The sequence below is a fragment of the Thamnophis sirtalis genome, unplaced genomic scaffold (genome assembly GCF_051295495.1).
Source record: "Thamnophis sirtalis isolate CommonGarterSnake01/CBP01778 unplaced genomic scaffold, rThaSir2_p1.2 scaffold_6, whole genome shotgun sequence".
In the NCBI taxonomy this organism is placed as follows: domain Eukaryota; kingdom Metazoa; phylum Chordata; class Lepidosauria; order Squamata; family Natricidae; genus Thamnophis; species Thamnophis sirtalis.
In genome coordinates this window covers 96138967-96145834 of record NW_028261386.1, presented here as the reverse complement: position 1 = coordinate 96145834, position 6868 = coordinate 96138967, and the positions used below count along the sequence as shown (strand labels likewise).

The 6868-nt window shown below is 37.7% G+C and overlaps 1 long non-coding RNA gene across 1 annotated transcript; it reads left to right on the top strand.

Annotated features, from left to right (window-relative positions):
- The first annotated feature begins 2107 nt into the window (after positions 1-2107).
- LOC106554764 (uncharacterized) lies at positions 2108-6460 on the top strand. The gene is made up of 3 exons (XR_001313948.2): positions 2108-2288; positions 5459-5592; positions 6370-6460. It is a non-coding gene; the product is annotated as an uncharacterized LOC106554764 (long non-coding RNA).
- The last annotated feature ends 408 nt before the right edge of the window (positions 6461-6868 follow it).

Genomic DNA, 6868 nt, shown 5'->3' with positions numbered 1-6868 from the left:
GACTTGCATGCTTGGCTCTTTCTTTTGGGAACATATGGAATGTATAGAAAAAATATTATAGAACTTTTTCTAGGCAGGATATAATAACCATGCATAGAAACAAATATGTTCTGTATTCTCTTTTTCTATAACAAACTCCCTATACTTTTCTTTCTCCCTATGCTTCCAAATCAGCTTTAACAATATTTATGCATAGCTGCTGTATTGAAATAGAATTCTAAATATGGATATGGTAATTTGACATTGCTTCTTCTTGCTTTTATATACATTGAAATTAACAAGTCTTCTCAATTCACAGTGGAGCCTTTTTATAAGGCAGGCTCAGTTTATTCTGTGTGTAGGGGAAAAGTGGCAGATTGACATCTTGGTGAGACTGAAGCTCTCTGCTTATTCATATATCAGATATGGAATGGACTGTAAAAAGACAGTTTGCTAACTACCTTGTTAGCATGGTCCAGGTTCATCTGGAATATTTAAAGGTTAGTTAGTGACTGGGAAGTATTTCAAACAAAATACCAATAACTACTGATTTCTAAACTATTTGGGTAGAAATATATTAATCACTATGTAATTCTTTTGGCACATGTGTTTTAGAAAGATATCATAGACAGATAAATTACACATGGTCACAGTGATGCAGAGTTACAGAAAAGATTCTTAGCAGAAGTTGATCATTATGATTAAGACTTGACAGAATGATTCCACAAGTCAATACAGAGAGCTCCAACAGTGAAGTCTCCAACTCTGAGGAATCAATTTGAGGAGGACATACCCAGCAACTGACAAAACAATGGATCCTACAGTTCTGTAGTTTTTCATATCTATCCAACTCTCTGAGTCTTTTCCTTTCTGTTTTCTGAATAAAAAGGCCTGAGAGAGGGCAGTACCAGGGTTCCAAGTAACACCCCCAACGAAAGAAGACTCTGAGGCTTGAGTTTCCTCAAAGTTCCATTTTATTAGCGATGTCATATTGGCACATCTGGGAAAACCCGAATCTGAAAGTTTCCAGATTTTCCCCATCTAAGTGAAAGTTCAAGTCCCTGTCCAGCACCCACATGTCCATCACATGGTCCAATCAGGCACCATCCAAAACTGGAGATGCCTCCCAGTCACCTCATCGCAGCTGCAGGGCAAGGTGTCCTTGACTCCCTGAGAAAAGAATGTTATTTTGACTATATATCTCCCATACTCCATATAATCGCCCCTCCCATTTTCCCACAGTAGAAAATGTCGGAGGCCTGAATGCAAAAAATGGCTTCCAGATCTGACAGGCAGCCAATTTCACACCTCTTCCGCCACCCCTTGAAGAATGGTTCTGACATATTTTATGGGATCTGGAATTATAAGGTAGCAATTTTGAAAATAACCATCCTTATCTATAATGTTGGAGTTGATGAGTTTGTTGTGTACTAGAACATTATTGAGAGAGAAAATTTAACCGAGAATTAACAGTGACACAGATTTTATCACTATAAAGAGAAATGATAATAATTTTAAGAGATGGGCAAAGCTTAGGATTTCCTAGCATCAGGAAGTACTCTGCTCATATGTGCCTAGGAAGAAATTCAAAGGAAATGACTTGATATTACAATTTCTTAGGGAAACAGGAGATAGGAAAACTGATAAAGAAGGGCATAGAATAAATCCTTAAGTCTCTACATCCCTACTAACTCCGGTGGCCAGTGGATCATGATGTAGTGAAGAGACAATGCCACACAGTTCACTCTTCTAAGAAATCTTACAATGCATGTCTACTGCATTTTACTTGCCACTATGACATACTTTAGTATTTCAAACAACTAAGTCAAAATTGTAGCTGCCAAAAGGCAATTATCTTTATTTAATACCTATCTTAGCATATATTAATCCTTCTGAAAAAATTAATGACGCATTCATGCATTCTGAATAGCTCCTATGCTTTAATCCCAGATTAAAGGCTCCATTTAAAAAAAAAATCTTGGAACTCAGAGAATACACTTTATAGTGCCTTGGACTTCATGTAACTGAGTGTATTTGATAACATAATGAAATAGCCACTGCAGGTTTTTTCCAGTGGTACAAAACTAGTTTCTCAATTACTATTCTCCTTTCCTCTTATTTTTGACAGCTAAATGTTACATTAACTACAAATTCAGATTTAAATTCTGGACCCATTACTTCATTTAAGATGAGATTGAGCCCTTGTTTTTGTGTCTCAAGAATCCATAAGAGTTCAAAATGGGAAGGTGGTGAAAGTTTGTCCTGCCTACTCAGTCCCACAGTTTGTCCTCCTCCTGAGAAAATTTGAGGTAAGCATCAAACTAGTCTCAAGAAATACTTAGTAATTATGTATTTGATTTTGTGTTTCAGATACAAGAAACAAGATCCTACCATTTTACCTACTGTCCATAGATTTAGATCACTTGCACAATATTACTTTGTTTTAAAATAACAATTTTCTATCAAATAATTATACAATGGTGAAAAGAAATGAACATTAACAAGGAAGGCCACTGTGGTGGGTAAATCCAACTAAGAAATGGTGGGATTCAATCTGTCGAAAGGATATGTTGTCAGGAACTCATAGCTGTCATGTTCTGCATCGCCTTTCCACATCTCCCTAGTAACATTAAATTAATGATGAGATGTCATTATATTCATATTTTCCTTCCCCTGGGAACAGCTTCCAAGGACGTGGAGCAGCATGGAGAAAATCCAAGGACAATGCTGTCACATCCTACATCTTCTTCTTTAATTAAAGATTCTGTGAACACTTGGAAGCAGCCCATGGAAAAACAGTGCAATGTATCCCTTACAAAGCAAAGTCTGGGCCTAATAAGAGTTGCTGAAATTGCTATAGATTTCAGTGTTGACAGCAGTGACTGTAGCATGTGTCACTTTCCATTTTATAAAAATATCTCATCGGACTATAAAGGTCCTGAAAATTTGAGAGGAAGATTAGATTGCCAACACATTTAAGTGTTATGGCTTAAAAAACCTCAAACAAATTGGATATAGATGGGGAGGAAAGAGTAGAGAGTCCAGCTTTAAGGCTATTAAGAATCTTTCCATTACAAAGCATTTGATATAAATATCCTTATAGATACATGCATATTTATCTATAGCTATATCTTCATACATAAATATTTACATACTGTGTGAACTTGTTTTAATGGTTTATGTTCAATTTTTTAACAATTTAGAGTCCTCGTGGAGTTAGTGTATAAACATTGCAAAAAGTAAATACATGCCACCAAAAAGATAAAAATATATTTAAGTTAAATAAATATATTTCAAGTCTTTGAAGTCTATATGGATATGTGTGTGGACAGAATATAGATATAGCTGTGTGGGTTGGTTACTTATTCTTCCATAAAGAAAAGGGATGCCTTCAATTCATGAAAGAGAATGAAATCCAGCCAAAGCTTTTACTAGAGAGAAGGCAGAGCTTAATCTTTTATGGATTGTTCCTTCCCTGCACAGTGCTGTACTACTTCTTGTCCACTTCAGAGAGACTCTAGTCAGATGTGAGTTTAAAATTCAGAATCAGGATCAGGCAAATGATCAAGCCAAGAAATCTGTCACATCAATAAAGGTAAAGGTTCCCCTTGAGTATATATGCTAGTTGTTTCCACTCTAGGGGGCGGTGCTCATTCTCCGTTTCAAAGCCAAAGAGCCAGCACTCTCCAAAGACATCTCCGTGGTCATGTGGCCGGCATGACTAAATGCTGGAGGGGCACAGAACGCTGTATCTTACCCCCAAAGGTGGTTTCTAATTTTCGATTTGCCTTTTACATGCTTTCGAACTGCTAGGTTGGCAGAAGCTGGGACAAGTAATGGGAGCTCACTCCGTAATGCAATGCTAGGGATTCGAACCGCCGAATTGCTGACCTTTCTGATCAACACATCAATAGATCCTTACTATTTGACCAGTCAGGGAGCAAGACATGATTTTAGGGTTGCAATCAATCAGGATTTGGAATACTCATAATGCAGTTTTTTAATGAAAGTACTCCTATTTTTACTGTTCTATAGCTCCATCACTTTTTCTTGGAAAGCTAATGAGATAATGCTGGATTGGATGGCTGGTCAACAAGATACTCTGACTCAGGATCCCCAACCCCTGCTGTGTGGCCTGGTGCCAGGCCACAGCCCATTAGGAATCAGGATGAAGAAATGATGGGCATGCATGCGTGAAGCTGCATTTTTGAAAGCGGCATGCACACACAAAACCATCCTTCTCACCCCTGCCATCGCTGCCTCCACCAGACTACTGACCTGGAAAGATTAGGGATTGTTGCCTCTGACTCACAAATATTCTAGGTATTAGGTTAAAACTATTCCTTGTCTATTCTAGCAGTAACTGGATTTGCAGGTTCATCCTGTTGTTCCCCTTTAAACAAGTGGAGTAAAGTCAGTCATGAGGTCAGAGGAAAATAGGTCTTCATCAGGGGTGAAATCTAGCAGGTTCTGACAGATTCTGGAGAACTGGTAGCAGGAACTTTGAGTAGTTTGGAGAACTGCTGGCAGAAATTTTGAGTAGTTCAGAAAACTGGCAAATGCCACCTCTGTCTGGCCCCAAAGTGGGGGCGGGAATGGGGATTTTGCAATATCCTTCTCCTGGAATGGGATAGGAATGGAGATTTTGTAGGATCCTTCCCCTGCCACGCCCACCAAGCGCTACCCACCAAGCCACACCATGCCCACCAAGCCATGCCCACAGAACAGAAAATTTAAAAAAAATGAATTTCACTACTGGTCTTCATGCCTCTAATTCTTCTTTCTCATATGAAAGTATGAAATAGAAATTGAAGATGGTCACACCACCATACTAATATAGGAAATTTCAATTTGTTTGAAGATTGTCCATTCAAAGACCAGATTAAAATAAAGCATGACCTGAAGGGAGATCAGGTGCCTTGAAATCTCTTCCTTTCAACAATTAGAATCCTGGACGGCAGGCTAAGTAGGCTCAAGCACATCTAATCTCAATTTTCCCTAGTTTATATTATATTTTAATTATTATTTTTACATAATAACCCTATTAAAATGAGTTCCTATTCATATTAGGGCTTCTCTTTAATAAAAGCCTCATCAGAGTGTGGTCACATAATAAACTACCTATGTTTAGAAGATAGTTTTGATAGCAATCTGACAAAACACTGTGGCAGGTAGTAATAAACTGGGGGCCCTCAAATGAAGAAACAGTAATGGAATATCTTGCTTTTCAGATTGTTTCAGTAATTGGAGCTAAAGGGGCTAAAGCAACCCAGGCTAGTTATATCTAAATGTTCTTCTTTCTTTTTGAGCAGAGCAATGTTCTCTTTTAGGGAGATTACCTAACACTCTTCGAGTAATCTGCAGGGTGTAATAAAAATAGACAAGAAGTTTGACTGTGATGATGGAATCAAAGTTTTGCTTACTTTTTCTATGTACTACGCATAGAAAAACAGGTGGAGTTTCATTTGTATCTCTGCAGCCACCATTTTGACTTGTTCTACCATCCGCGGAGAAAGTGCTGTCCTTTCTGATCCCAGAAGGAAAGTGTGGATAAGGGGCTGCTTGGTCCAGGGAAGAAGCAGAATCGTTTGGAATTTCTACACTATGGACCAGGTAAGCAGGGAAAGGTGCAATCGGGAACAATCCAGAAGTATCATTCACCCTGCCAATTGGATTACCTAATTTTCTATCAACCTGAGCATTTGAAAAGTAATTGACTAAATTAGGTCCCAGTTGTAGACTTGAGAGTCCTCATGCAAATTAAAGAGGTATCCTTTTGTAGACTAAAGGAAATACTTTCTCTTCAACTGTTAAGTGCAGTGCTGGTGATTTTCTGTTAGGTTGAGTAATCCACAGGAAAAAAGATGGGCTGGATCAATGTTTCTGGTTTGAGGTTATGCCTTCAGTGAAGCTTCAGTAAGGCAGATTTTGTATTTCAGTTGCATACAATTGTTTGATTCATAAGGCCATCCCCCCTGGGGGATAGTAACATGGAGCAATCACTGCATTTTATGGCTTATTAAAATTGACATTTGCATACTGAACACTTTTGATACTTGGAAATCATTTTATCAGCTTGCCAAAAGAGTGTGAATCCAGATTTTTGTTTTAACTGCCAATTCTCCAAGGTGCAAATGTGTCATTTTTACATTTACTTTATCAAGTGATACATTCCTTCATCTTACAGGTTGAGATGATGCTCAATGAAAAACTGACACCTCTGCTCTGTAATTGTTTTCCTTCCTTTTAAAAGAGAGCAGGACAAATAATAGCTTGGTGAAGGCATGCAATCTAGAGCACATCAGGAAATCCATGGTATCTATTAAATCTCCAACAAAAATGGCATATTCCCTTGATGGGGATGCCCTTTTCCATTTGCTGCTTTTGCAGATGAGATGCCAAATATTCTTCTGCAACTCACTGGAAAAGATGAAAATCCAATTACGGGATTCCTGACATGCAAGTAGTTTTGAAGAGAAAAGGCAAGTGGCTTTCCCAGCATCCAATCATTTCACAAGAAGGATGGCAAATAATAGTCATAAGGAATAAAAAGGGGTGTTATTTTGGTGCTTTATTGGTTTATACGTAGTAAAATACATAAAGAAGATTTGTAATTTAACTTTCACAAATCATCTACATGTGTATTTTTGTTTACCATACTTGGATTTTAAAACTGCAATATCAACAGTATTTTTTTAAATCATTTTTTTTTCAGGAACTGATGTTCAGGACTTCTGTGTGGAGATTCCTGAATGGGCAGAAGGTTTGAGTGTATGATTTCCAATATCCCTTCCAACATTTACCTTTTAAAGTTCAATGAGAATTTAGTGACCAAATATTGAAGCCTCTGAAAGTGTAAAAAATAAAGTTTCTAACATACTATTAACCA